General features: G+C 45.1%; 1 long non-coding RNA gene across 1 annotated transcript; it reads right to left on the bottom strand.

Annotated features, from left to right (window-relative positions):
* Positions 1–673: 673 nt before the first annotated feature.
* On the bottom strand, positions 674–15,080 carry LOC128137734 (uncharacterized). The gene is made up of 2 exons (XR_008233813.1): positions 14,689–15,080; positions 674–1,137 (listed from the first exon to the last, which is right to left on the bottom strand). It is a non-coding gene; the product is annotated as an uncharacterized LOC128137734 (long non-coding RNA).

Here is a 15,080-nt window from a genome sequence, read left to right as displayed (position 1 = left end):
CAAGCACTGCATTTGCAGAAGCTTAAGAAAGAATTTTTGCCCTTGGAAAGGTGCATGCATATTTTAGTCGTTATTTCCAATATTAGAAATCTTCTTTTCCTGTAAAAGTGCTTTGAAGTAATAGCAAGCAGGTATGGTATCTTAGAGTCAAACTTGGTTTCCATAAAGAAGCTGCAGCTGGCAGCACACTGCCTGAGACCCCAAGACACCCCAGGCTTCCTTCCTTCCTCTGCTAAAAGTTTCCTGTGTCATCTTGCCAGTGGACTATTTTTGTGTTCTGTTTCTTTGCCTACCAGTAAAATGACAGGGTGTCTCTCGGGAATGTTTTGTGACTTAAATCATTTGCTTTAAGTCCCTAGGATGAAAGGCTCCATAAAAGTCCAGTGATAAATACAGCCAAGATTGCAATTTAATTAAAGTGCTCCAATTATTTAGGGAAAGAGGAAATGTAAACCAGAAACTGCCAGATGTTCTTTGCACTCCTTTTGAAGCTTCCCTATCAATAACTTAGAGAGATTTTGTGCTCCTGGGAAGTTTTCTTCGGCTTTCAGTCTCTTCTTGCATCCGCTGTTGGAAAGAAATCCAGACCAGCAGTACTTATCTTACCAGCTGTGTGAATCATTTTCTACAGACCCATGGCCTTATACAATAGATATTGACACAAACAAACAAAAATATCTACTGATGTTTACTCTGGAATAGCTATCACCATTAACTTGTTATTCAGACAAATCACATGGGAAGAAGCATTTACACCCCCTCCTTTAAAATGCAGTCCAGTCATGGAGAAGAGTGTGCATCACAGGGACAGGAGGGAGAATTTATCCCATCCAAGTTGGAAGGATTAAAATAAATATCCTGAATAGCTCTGCAGTCAGTGTCATATCTATTCTCCTAAATCTGTTGTTCTGTATGAGTTGCTATGGAATTATAACTCAGAAGATCATGGTAAGGCACAGCGCTGGTTGCAGTGCAGGGCAAAGCTGTGCCCCCACATCCAGTGATGTACAATATACACGCCGCACTGCCTGGTACTAATGAGGGGGCAAGGAGCTGCTTTTGGGTCATGGTAAATCCATGGGCACGATGACTCATCTGACATTTATCAGGTTCATCATTCTACTTGTTGATGCACAGCTGAAAAATAAACAAAACAGGGTCGAGATCAGAAGTTGCACCCCCAGTCCCAGCAAACAGGTTATGCAGCCTGCATCGCTAACAACAGCTGCCGTGTGCTCGCTGCCTGCTGCTATCTGTGCCTCTCCCCTTTAGAAATAATGATGATGTCTAAGATTAGGGAGGAATGACCAAAAGTCCCCATAGTGACCTCCCTTCAAAGACAGCCCTACAGGGTACTGGCTTACATAAAAAGAACAGTTGGTTGTTTTCTCAGCAAAAAAATGTCTTTGAAGAGAAGCAAAGGCATGTAGCCAGGAGACAGCCATGTTTCACTTTGAGAGGTCTTTCTAGTTAGCTCAGATGTTACAGATAATAACAAAGAGGCTGGGAGTAGACTGCGAGGCCACATGCAAACTTTTGATTATAAATCAATCTCTGCCTATTAATGATTGTTTAATTTATTTTGATGAGGGTCTTGGCTTTCTTTGGGAAGTCCTAAATCGTTACAGCAGGCCACAGACTCTGCAGTGCCCTGTGCAGTGTGTACTGCTGGTCCAAGGGTGCAAGGATGTGTGCAAGGCCAAGAACCTCCTTTACTGAAAGGCAGGCTCTACCCACCCCAGGAGCTGTTGATTTCAAGCTGGGAAACAAAGATAGTAGTAGTAGGGTTTTTTTCCTCTTTAAACTAATTCAGCTGGATCAACAATGAGTTGATCGTACCTGCTACTTAAAAACCCTTCATGATCATCCACGTCACCCTGTTACTGCTGAGTTTTTGTACTTCTGTCTTGTAGTAAGGACGTTTTTACAACAACCAACCTTCTAGCAGCTCCAGGACCCTGCATATTCCACGTTTCACATGGGGACACCCTCCCATCACTATAAATCACCTCTGGTCTGCAGGCTCCCATCACCTACATATTCACGTCATAAAATCAATCAAGGTCCTCATCTGCAAAGCCTTCAGGGGCTTAACATGCAGTTTGGTACTTGAAGCCCAGCTCATTTCTTCACAGCAGCCCTTGCTAGCCACAGTTCAGGCCCTAAACACCCACAGACACCCAAGTTTCTGTTCTCAAAGGGCTGGAGAAGAAACAGTCCTGAGAACAGAACCCAAACTTTGGATTTCCTTCCAAGGAAAGGAAGGAAGACCTGCTTGTGTCCTAGTGTGACTGCCATCACATCAAAGTGAATCACACGGCCCTTCAGTAAGGCCAAATGATACTCAGAAAAATCCACATACAGACCCATATACACATTACTAAGGGGGAACATTTTAAAAACCCCTCCATTTCCTCACAGACTCCTCCGTCACAATTCCCAGTGGTACTTCAGTTGGCAGAGATGAACACCTTGAAATGGGTGGCAGGGGAGAGCTTTTTTATGGAACCAGGCAAGGATGATTTTCCCTTGCCCTTTATTCAGCACTTTTACTGTCAGATTTTTAAAGGCGGGCATAATCCTCCCCTGTATTGATTTGAAATTTCATGCAGAATATTTATTTACTGTTTCAGTTACATCAATTTCCAAACCTTTCCCCATTAATGCGCTGGCTCTAGAAGGGGACAGCTGAAGGTGAACTTCCACAGGTCACTGCAGTTTCCTTTCCTTACTGCCTTGTAGCTCTTTACACTGAATTTCGTTAGTACCTACTAACTCAATACGCATGATCTAAGTAGGTCGTTCTGAATTTGGTTACTGCCCTCCTTTTGTATAAACCCAACCTCGTTACATGTCTGCAGGTATGCTGAGCTGCACTCGCCAGGGGAGGACCACTGTAGGATCTAACCTTCCACCTTTCACCATCAACGTAAGGAGGGTGAGGTCAATCTCACTGACCTCGCAGCATGCTACAGCTACTGTCAAAAAGGCCTTAAAATCGACACAAACAGCAAGTAAAAGAAAGGTGATCTTTATTGCACAAACATGAAAAGGAAGCACTAAGAGAGGATGCATCCACCCCAAGCCTGTGGCGGAAGACAGGTAGTACACCAGGTCTGCTCTGGCACTGTATTAGTTTTACCACTTATTTGTCAGTATCATTTTCTAACACAGATTTTGATTTCCCAGGCAAATATCCAGCCAGCAGATTGGTACTTGAAACTTATTTGCTCCTTCTGTGCAGAACGATTACATATCTTTACATTCAGACTTTTGCAGGCCCCCTCAGAAATTTGATGGGTTTGACTTCCAGCTCCGCCAGCAACATACAACCAACGCATTCTAGCCTAACTGGTGATTACACCACCTTTTGTATAGACCTCAGGCGGGACTGAAAAATCACGTAGCAGGCAGTCTCGAAGTACCTGTGTAGATGACAATCAGGGAGACGACAGCCCCAGTGGGACAGACTGCTTCAGACTGGAAAACCAGACCAGCTCTTCAAGGAGCAGAAGAGTTTGCAGGCATCAGCTTTCCAAGATGTCTCTTAAGCCAGTGGCCTCAAAATTTTTTTGATTGCATACCCATATCAGTAAAAAATTTTTAAGCATGCACACCCAACATATGTATATTTATTTATTTATAAATAATATACATATACTACTGTACTAATATATTAGGCACATTATAAAACATATACAAAAATAGAAATTAAAAAAGGATGAGGTAAAGTTGAAATAAACACTATTTTTAAAATATAATTTTATCTTATTTATTAATGGTACAAAAAACATTTTCTTCCTGCACCCTAATGGGTTGTCCTGCACACCCCCTGGGGTGCATGCCCCCCAACTTTGCAGATCACTGTCGTAAGCTGCCAAACCAACACTAAGGTGCGATCCACACAGCAAGCTGTTGAAAGCTGGTAAGAAGGGGAAAGGGACCAAAATAGCACTGTTAATGAACATCATGCTTATGTACTACATGTCTCTGGCTATTCTAGGGATGAGAGGAATCATAGAGTGCTTTGGGTTGAAAGCGCCCTTGAAGGTCCTCTAGTTCCAACCCCCCTGCCATGGGCAAGGACACCTTCCACTAGACCAGGTTGCTCAAAGCCCCATCCAACCTGGCCTTGAACACTTCCAGGGATGGGGCATCCACAGCCTCTCTGGGCAACCTCTTCCAGTGCCTCACCACCCTCACAGTCAAGAACTTCTTCCTTACATACAATCTAAATCTACTCCCCTTCAGTTTAAAGCTGTTACCCCTTGTCCTATCATTACATGTCCTTGCAATAAGTCCCTCTCGGGCTTTCTTGTAGGTCCCCTTTAGGTACTGGAAGGCTGCTATAAGGTCTCCCTGGAGCCTCTCCAGGCTGAACAACCCCAACTCTCTCAGCCTGTCTTCATAGGAGAGGTGGTCCAGCCCCCTGATCATCTTCAGGGCCCTCCTCTGGACTTGCTCCAACAGGTCCATGTCTTTCCTGTAGTGAGTTCCCCAGAGCTGGATGCAGTACTCCAGGTGGGGTCTCATAAGACCAGAGTAGAGGGGGAGAACCACCTCCCTCGACCTGCTGGTCAAGAGTCATCATTCTTTTGATGCAGCCCAGGATATGGTTGGCTTTCTGGGCTGCAAGTGCACATTGCCGGGTCATGTTGAGCTTCTCGTCAACCAACACCCCCAAGTCCTTCTCCTCAGGTCTGCTCTCAAGCCACTCATCACCCAGCCTGTATTTCTGCTGAGCACAACCACTGAAACAAGAACTTCATTAACTGCTCTTCTCAGGGCTCGTTATCCACAGACGTTATCGGCACATTTCAGTGCCAACCCAGACAGCCGCAAACTATTTTCCAAGAGCTGCAGCAGGAAGAAATTGTGCAGGCCCAGGGAGGATAAGCAGAGGGATTTTCCTGGTCCTGGTTTTACAAAAAGGAATGTAGGGGGGAAAAGCCTGTTTTTAGGCATTTAAGCAAGCACTGTATAGAGACACATGGGTCAGACCCTGCCAGACCCCTGCCATATCCCTGCTGTCTGGCAGAAGGACCCAAATGTGGCGGTGTCAGGATCCTTGATGCAAAAGGCAAAGCTGCAGAGATGACTGCGTGCACTCAGTAGTACAAGACAAAATGAAGCAAAACAGAGGAACAGCTTGCTACATGAGTCCAGTCTAGTCCCATATTTCAGTCAGACATCAACCAGCAATAATTGCTTAAGGCAAGAGCATAAAGCACAAAGCAAGTACAAAGCAGTGCTTTCCCTAGCATGCACTCTAGAAATCAACATTTTAGGGGCTCAAGTGCATGCGGACCATGCAGCGTTTCCTTGAATTGTCAGTTTAACATGCCTAATCCCTTTCTAGACCTATGGGTACTTTTAGCCACCTCAATCCTGTGGCAAAGTTGCAATTAACAGTGCAAACTGCAGGCGAAGTAGCACAGGCAGCACTAACAGCATCAGTGCTGCTTACCCTGGGGTCTTACTGGTCAGTTCCTAGTGATGGTGTAGCTTCAGCAACACCTTTAGCATCCCCTCCTCTCTAGCCTGTGCAGGGGCTCCAGTCACCTTGATCTGAGCATCAGCAAGGAAATTCTGCTCTTCAACACATTATACAGCAGAAGCATACGTTTTCCTGGAGAGTTTCCAACTCTCAACTCTTCTGAAATAGATACTAGTCTTTCATACTGAACCAGTATATTTATACGAACATCTTTCAATAATGTAGACTCCAGATTCAATTTAGTTTGATCATTTTGAAGCCCCTAAACACATAAATTGCTTAATTTAGTTTGAAGTAATACTTCTGGTTTACAGCCAGTTGGTGTTAAATAGAAAAAAAAGAAAAATTCCAGCTAACAGTCCTCTTGGAGTTCCTGGTTTCTTTCTTTCTTGGTTTGTCTTCTTTTAACCAGGATGTTAAATTAATTTTTAAAAGGTGACAAAGAAGTGCCATACTTGCAAGTATTGTGTTCTGTTGTTGTTCTTTCACGCTGCAATGGCTGTATTCAGAAGCTTTCTTGGTAGAAGTGTAACAACATGCCTTGGTGGTATTTCTGCTGTTTTCATACATCAGGTGGTTTCTGTGCCTGGTCTAAAACCATGATTGCTGCTACCAAGGCCACCTTCCTCCGGGTTAAAACAGGTCCACACCACTCATTTCCACCTGAGGACAGAGTGGAAAATTTTGACCTGAAAAGCAAACCCTTTAGTTTCTATGAGATCTCAGCTTGCTTAAAGTTTAAGAAATGCTTCAGGAAAGGTTTTATGGTGCAATGTTTTAGCCAATTAAACAAGAAATTAACCAAGTAATTCCCTAGAATACTCTTTAGGAAAATGAATTGGATTCCTCAGAAGTGAATCCGCAAGTGGAAAATCCTCTACATCGCAGAGTTACAGCGAAAACAGAAGGACTGACCCCAAATATGTATTAGTTCCTTTCTGTTTTACTTTCAGCTTCTCCTTCTGTAACACCCTTGCACACACATTACACAAGACCAGTAACCAGATTTCCCTCCCGGCGAGACACCACACTTAAAACAACCGGTATCTGATAGAATTATATTAATACCTCCTCTGTCTATGAGCAATTACATCTGGCGCTGCACGAAGGGACCTCAGCCTGCTTTGGGAGGCAGTCACAGACCCCCACACCCTGACTGCCCCACGGCAGAGCATGGCTGCTCCTGCCCTGCCTTGCAGGGGTGCTTGCCGGTGGCAAACGCATTGCAGTGTAGTCCCCAGGCGCTGCCATCCCGAGCCTTGCCTCCCCTGGCACAGGCACATCATACGGAGCAGACGCTGCTGCAGCTGAGGGAGTCCAGAGCTGATTCGAGACACCCAACATACCAGCAAGCAGCAAGCATCCCCAGCAGGGCAGAATAATTAATTGCCTGGCTTCTCAGCTGCAGTTGGGCACTCAGAGCTAAACCTCCGGCTGCAGCGAAGGCCCCACATGCTTCCCGCCAGGTCCCCCAGCCCACATGAGCTCCAGCTGCTGCCCCTCACAGAGCACGCAGTGGGGAAACAAGGAACGAGGGAAAGCCACCAACTTTCTCATGCCAGGGCTCACTTGGCAGAAAGTGGAAGAAGGACAAACCTAGGGAAAACAGTCAAGGTCCGCAGTGGTTGAGTGTTTTGTTGTGTCTTGCCTAGGTGTGTCTTATCCCATACAGTCCAGCACCTGCTACAAATAGGTGATGGCACCTCTACGTAAGCTGTTAAAGCCACACAGATACAGATGTGCTTCCAAGCCTTCGTAACATTTCACACACCAGTCTTTGCTCCATTGCTACACTTAGCAGAACATCATATGTGCATTAATGGCAGGATTTTTCCTTTCAAAGAAAGCTTTAACGAGCTGAAGAAATCACCCATTTTCTCATCTGGTTCTCAGCATTATTCCCTGCAAGAACATCCAACAAACACTTCTACTAGAGAAATGCAAAGAGATTTGCAAGGAATCGTCAAGAAAAGATCATGTGAAATTTAAAAGATACAAGTCCAGCACTATTTTGATTCCATCTGCAACAAACATTGAACCATATTTATTTTAAAAGTCTTTTCATTTATTTCTGTTTATGAAGAATTGTGACCCCAAGGATTATTAAGCCCTCAGCATTATTAATCAAATAAAGAATAACATCAAGAGTAAGCAAAGTGAACCCTAGAATTTTTTTAACTGCTAATATCTTCAAGTTTTTGCAAGGCATCATTCTCAGTGATCTCCTTTTTTCTTCTGCCCAGCTTGCAATGCCTGACGCTCTATTTGCACAGCTGTTGAACAACCTGAGTTCCCACTCCTGCCTAGTGAGGGCTTCACTTTTCCAAACTGGGGATGCATAAACTGAGACACACTAAATAAGTAGATGCATTTGAAATTAATGGACTTATTAGAAGTTGGTGGATCCTGGTGCTAGCAAGATAACCTACTCTGCCTCTCAGGTGTTTCAGTAAAGATAATTGTAAATGTAAATGATATTTTCAGAAGGTGGGTTGTTCACTCCTATGGCCTCAGCACTTCGTATTGCACTAAATCAGCAGTTTTCAGATCACAGCCCTGTGAGAGATAGCCAGGAGGGCAGTTGGGACCACGAGCTCCCACCTTCACTTCTAGAGGCAAGAGACTGTGTGCTGTACGGATACTGCAGTACCCGTATGCACATTGCTTGGCCACATCCTCCCAGCTGAGCTGCCACCACTACGAAGGTGCCATTTCTGTTTGCATTTTGTTCCTCTCCATTACCCGGCAGTGGACAAGCCTCGACACCTTACCAGCCACTTCAGCAGGCACCGGTGGGGACTCACGGGTGGGGGTCCTGCTGTCACTTGGCATCTCCTACCGCAGGTCAGCTGCCAGAGGAGCATGCCAGCGCTTTCATCCATCCACATTTCCCCAAAACAAACAACACCCCCCCCAAAAAAAGCCCCGGCTTAGCAGTCTGGTCCACCAGACCTGTCTGCTGAGCGGGTGGCAGGCAGGAGACATCCAGACCAAGTCATTTCAGTCACTGCTGCTGGTTGGCCACCAGTCTATAGCGGCAGATGGCTTGGGAAATAAATTCCCTTTACAGACAGCCCCCCCTCCCACCCCATTACAGAGCAGGGCTTCTGAGGGTCTCCCTGGACAACATTAACTATGCACAGATGCACACGTGTGCTCTGGGGCTTGTCGTGCCATCAGCAGCATGTGCCTGTCCCAGAGCAAAAGGGACATTTGCTCTTTCCCTAGCCATGCTGCACCCTTGTTCCCAAAGGCTTGTAAAACTAATGGAATTTGAAAGGGTGAGAGAGAGGGGCAAGAGAAGGGGACAGAGATAAAACATTTACATGTTCTGTGTTTGTTGCAGTTGGTTGCGTTACTTTCCTCCTGAGGATTTTGTGAGCAGCGGTTCAGTCGTGACCAGGCAAATGAACTGCAACACAACCTGCAGAGATTAGAGCTGAGTGGGCTGCTGGCAGTATGAAGATATTTGGTATTAACAAATGTATAGACCCATAAACCATCATTGTGGTAGGTGGGAGAGGCAGGTGACATAACCAAGCAGCTGCACTGTCAGAAGAAGTTTAAATTAATCTTTGATCCCTTATACTGTCCCACGAATGTTAGTCCCTCTCACCAAGTAGTGACTGTGCTGCTGGGAGATGGGCTGAGCTGTAAGAAATACATTTTAGGAACTGGTCTTAAAACAATATGGAAATGCAGTGAATGCAAGATAAACAGTTGTCTGTCTAACAAATTAATCCTTCTGGAGTTTTCTTATAAAACTGCTGTGTCGGTTCCAATTAATATCTCCTATGAAACCAGTGTTCCTTGGAAATGAAACAGGCATTGCTTCCTCACAAGCTTTTGGCCAAGATTAGCATCACACTCATTTCACATCAGTCACACACTTCACTGGGGGCACATGTCTTGCCACTGATCAGGGGCAGAGGGGAGCATCAAGTAAATATTCCCCATTCAAATGTCTCCACGCTCAAGTAACTTACATTTTAGCAAATGCAGACACGCTAAAACATGCTATGGCAACACCGAGGTTGTGACATAGAGGAAGTGAAGCAGAAAATTCAGCGTGAAGGATTACACACTGGCCACCCCTCCTGTTACAAAAGAAAACCATGGGGCCATGACTGGGCATACCGTCAGTCCCAACACCCAGCCTTCCCACTCATGCCAATCCATTTTACTACGTAAGTGCTATTTAGTGGCTCCATAATGCTTTTTCATCTGGTTTCCTAGGATAATTTTCAGTGTTATGGTTTTCTCTCTCCTGTTATTCACATAGCCTGAGGCCAGATCATACCCTGAGGTAGCTCAATCCTATCAGCACAGAAGAGCTAGAAATTTGTGTTGTGCAGGCCTTACACTTCTCAGCTAGTTTGCTTGCTAGAAGCATTAACAAGTCTTGTATAAACAAAAGCAAGGGCATGCCCTTGTCTGGGTTACAGCATGCCAGAGCACTCTGCAGCCACTGGTTTCCCAAGGAGGCAGCTCCTCTATGGAGAGCAAAGGGCAGGAGAGTGCTTCTGTGTCTCTTCCCGTGGTTTGGCACTGAGCTGCGCTGCTGATTAGCTAGCTACAAGCTTTACTGATCATGAAGGTATTTGTAGGATACAGGCAAAACCGTAATTACATCCTCTATGTGCTGCCCTAACCTACAGACAGACCTCTCTAATGTCTTGGGCTGAGGTTGTGGAGATACTTATTTTAGGGTAGATGTCCCATAATACTCTACAAGAAGTTGAAAAAAAAGATTTATATTCTCATTGACAAAGGACCCACTTGTTTGCTTCACTAACTAAATTTCATGTAACTGGCTGCAATGGTTAGGTATGACAGAGGCTGAGGCTGAGCTCACTCAGAAACAACTGGGTGAGGCCACCTAGTTTATTTGGGTTTCAGTCATAGAGGTGTGCACTATCATATTTCACATACACCCAGCCTCTAACAGATACTGTCCCTTTTTTCCTCAAACACTTTTTTTGCTAGTTTCGTTGCCTCCACTTTTTGCGACAAAAATTCGCTTTCTAGCAGTGTTCAGATAAGAGTCATTTTTATGCTCAAATTACCACATTTGAATATGGACTTTTGTAACTATTAATCCATTTTCACGCTAACTAGCTAAACTGACAATACTGTATATGATTTAAAACCAACAACTTTACTCTAAGCCTGCATACCTGCTTTTTAATTAATACTTGAAACCATTGCCATAGCTGGGCATCAGCCCCCAGCATTTTGCTGTGCATAAAGCCCCACAGCTCCTGTCAGTGCTAATTCATGGTATGGTGATTCAACACCAGAGAGACCGACTGTACGGAGAAGCATTGCTGAGACCGTATTTTCCTGGTGCAGTGCAGGTTGCTTAGTGACCTGTCACCAAAACAAATGTGGTCACTTGGATATTTAAAGAGCAGTCTTTCCCGAAGCGTCCAGCATTTTGCAGGGACACCTGTTACTTGCATGCTTGAAATTTCTGTCCTGAAATGACAGGCTTGATGTCGTACCTTAGCTGGTTAACACTTTTTATAAGGAAGTCATGCAACATGTGTGCAATCCTCTCTGACTCATGTCACTCCAGTGTTGCTTAAATCACACTTCAACGTGCACGTTGTCAGACTGACCACAGGAGCAAGAGTCAATAAAGCACTACCCTTTCCCACACACATGGCAGTTTATACATTTGCTTCCTATTTCTCCATCCTCGGTGGAAACTGAAGGTAAACAGCACACTTCCTATCAAAATACACCATTCAGTCACATGTGAACAGGGATGCAGGGCGGTATCTGAAGGGAGAGGGTTTCCCACCAGCTGGGACACAAATTGTGCTGCGATGTCAGATCACCCCACACACCCATGACAGAGCTGAGCGCTGAAATCCTCCTCAAGTGCTGGAAGGGCTCTGCCCTATAAAGGTCACATCTCATATTTCATGGCTGGAGGTTAAGCAACAGACTCAAGGGTTGTGCTGGGAGGTTGGAGGTGCGTGGCAGCCAGCGCAAGCTCCAGTAGAAGAAGGGTCCAGGTATACTGGCTTGTTTCTCCTTACATTCAACTCCAAAATTAGCTGAAGTCTCAGTAAATACTGAGTAATACATTTACGTAATAAGGCTTTAAGTATCTGTAACAACAGAGTGAATGACACCAAAAGGATGGCAACTTAAGAGTCACTGGTACACATACTCATATCTCGTCCTTCTCGCCTCAGCCTGTCCCCCACAAAACCAAAAAAGCTCCAAGCCTAACAAAATATATTATATTTGTGAAGGCAGACACTTTAGAAAATTCCAAACCCAAAGGTTTCGCAGTGAACTTTACTTCAGCCCTTCTGTTTCCATGCTTGACACTGGCACAGCTGACAACTACTTCTGCAGGACTGCCTTTGCAGGACGTTACCAGCTCCTGCATGAAACAGCAGTCCTCATAGTAAAGCCAGTCTTTTGCCTGGCTCATTTCAGAGCAGTGCGTGGGGCAGTACAACTGCAGGGTGTACAGGACATCAGGGACCAGCCTCATGAACAACATGCAGTGTTTGCTTTCTCCAGCGGCTTGGTGCCAGCCATGGCTGGAAGAGGCTGGGGCACCAGCACCACCATCAGCATCCCCTGCCCAACGCGCACACCCCATCCCTCTGTAACTAGTGTACGTAATTCCCAGCCTCCCTGCTTAACACTCCCTGCTTTGAACAAAGCTCTTATTAATCACAATTTCCTTTTATTCCCTTCGTTCACAGCATGGCCTTTAACGGACACCTCTAAGTCTGGCATCAGCTGTCAGAGAGGTTTCCTCCTGAGCGTGCTCATGGAGCTCCCACTGTGAATGCTTCACGTGCACAAATGAATTGACTCCTCTTAGCACACCCTTCATATCTGATCCTGGCCTTCTTTTCATTTTAGAGCTTGAGAAATATTCCTAATGCTGTCTTAAACAAGCTGTGCCTCCTTTCAGGTTTTTGATGTCCTATTTGAAACATGAAGGAGCCCATTTTTTAAGAATATGGAAACAGTCAGCTTTTTCATATTTCTTTAGACATTTAAAGCAAATCTTTCCTACTGACTTCAGTTACATCTGTGAAGACACAGAGTTTCTGATGCCAGGTATCAAGTGTTGAGCACCTGGCAAGTGCGAAATGCTCGGTGTAACCACCCGTGAGAATTTAGGTGAAAGCCACTTGCTTTGGACCACCAAAACCCTATACCAGAGTCAGGTGGCATCTAACTGGCCACTGCAGCAACCAGTCCCCTCAACCACAAGGCGATCCTTTTGCTTTTCCTGCAATTGTCAGGCCCTTTTGCTACAAATGCTTCAGCTCCTGCAACAGCAAACAGCTTCCTTCAATACACAGCCCTGACTCACACCCAGAATCACATCCTGTCCAAGGAATGAGGAAGGGTTTTGTGAATAAAATAACTTGATCATGTAATTATCAGCAGCTTGATCAGTCATGTGCATGTGGGAATGCAAAATGAGATTGCTGGCCGTCCTTACTGAATTTTTAATTGTTTGACGATGGCATCGTATTTTCCCTTTAACTTTGCTCTTCTGCATAATTATATACACACATGTCTATCCACATGAAGAAGCTGTTCAGAAAGACTAGATGATGCTGGAAGAACTGTGGGATCACAGAGGTGAGGGCAACGGGTGGCTGAAGAATAATCAGAGACAAGGAAGCATAAAGGAGAAGTAAGACAACTATGGACAATAACAAAATGCTGAGGAAGGAAACCTGCAGTTTGCTGATCTAGTAAATTAATATTAGGGGAAGAAAAGCACAAATCCAAATACACAAATATATCTCAAACAATGCATGCAACTTACAGATTATGTGTTCATGGAGCTTACTCTCCACAGGCTGGTGCCTTGAGCTAGCCAGGACAAAAAGAAATACCCCATACCTTGGTCTGACTCTGGTAAAACATGTGCATAGTTCTACACTGAAGAGCATAAATGACAAACCTTTCTCTCCAAATACTCAGCAGAGAAGCTAGATGATTCTATAAGAAACACTTACCATCGAGATTTTCAAGACTCAACTGGAAAAAGCCCTGAGGCAACCTGGCCTGGCTTCATAGCTGGCCATGCTTTCCGCTGGAGGTTGGATGAGAGATATCCTGAGCTCCCATCCAACCTAGATTATCCTAGGAAAGACTAATGGCACCAACAGCTAGAAAACACACAGTGTTTCATGCATACTTAACATTTGGCTGAGAGTAAAGTACATTTCCAGTCTCCTTGACAGCAGTGAAGCTACTCACAGAAGTTGAGCAGAAGCACGTTCTTAGTTATCAGCCTGATTTGATGGGCTGTGATACTATAAAACACACTATTCCAAAACCACTCTGATCTGTAAGTTTCCAACAGCATAACAAGAATGAAAGTTGGCTGGAAAGCATGAGACCATCAAAACCATAAATTTGCCAAGGCATGTTGAAAATACACATTTGAAAGGTTTTTATGTGTTTGAAAACACAACTACAGTTAGCTTAATCAGAAGTTCCCTGTACCCTGTGGCAACCTAGATTTTATATTATTAAATGGCTTAACATGCCTGGCAAAATTCCACTTTGCACAGCAGTGTACACAGTGTATTCCTATCTCTGTATGAACAATTTAATCCTATTTTAACATATTGTGGCTTGATAAGAAGTGAGCACACCAATAACGCAGAACCTTGTAGCTGCAAAATCCCCCCCAGACCAAGAGAGGAGCAAGGTAATCACACAGCCTCACCCCTGCACACTTTATAAGAACACCCTTCGGGGCTGAGGACCACATGAGCTGCTATGGGAAGCAGCCCTCCTCAGAAACATTTCCCCCTTTTCCCATGTCCACAGTGATGCTGTTACTGGCTGTCCCCATTTTGCTGTGCACCTGCTTCCTCGTACACAAGGTGCAAGAACGTCATCAGAAGAAACACAGTTCAGCTGCTTCCACCCCTCTTGAGAAATTTCTTAACTTTCCAGGGGACCTGTGCCAGACTGCTGGCACAAGGGTCCTCCCTGATTTATGAAGCCTTAGTCCCACTGATGGAAGGCAGAAGGATTCCCTGCTGCTGAGCCACTGCATCTCTTTCCTCCCCCTGCCCTTCACCAGTCTGGCTGCATCATGACAGTCTTGCATGCTGTCCATACTCTAGTTGGCAAAATCTAGTGAATTTGACTCCAGAGTACTCGGAAACATGAAGAAATACCTTGAATTCCTGGAGGACAGGGAGAGTCCCAGCAGCCTGCCATTATAGCGCTGTGTTTGCACAAGTGTTTTGATGGCACAAACTTCCCTGTGTTGGCAAGCCCTTATGCAACATAGACTTCCTCCTAGAGAAGAGTCTTGACCTCAGAGGGCAGCAAAATGGCTATTTCAGCTGGCAGAACACATCGCCACCAGTGAATTGGTGACTTCTGTAGCAGGGAAAGAAGAAAGAAGCACAGGTACCCTTCCAAGGGAGGTGTTACCCTCACAGCTCATCTTCAGTGGTGCAAGCTGAAGGAAGTCCCCAGGAGCACTGTAGAGGGAGTGCATGTGCGCCAAGTGCAGATTCCTGGGGGAACGGCATCTGGGCATGGCCACAGCACCAGGTGGGAG

The sequence above is a fragment of the Harpia harpyja genome, chromosome Z (genome assembly GCF_026419915.1).
Source record: "Harpia harpyja isolate bHarHar1 chromosome Z, bHarHar1 primary haplotype, whole genome shotgun sequence".
Lineage (NCBI taxonomy): Eukaryota > Metazoa > Chordata > Aves > Accipitriformes > Accipitridae > Harpia > Harpia harpyja.
Note: the sequence above shows the minus strand (reverse complement) of the source record. Positions and strands in the feature narration are given on the sequence as shown.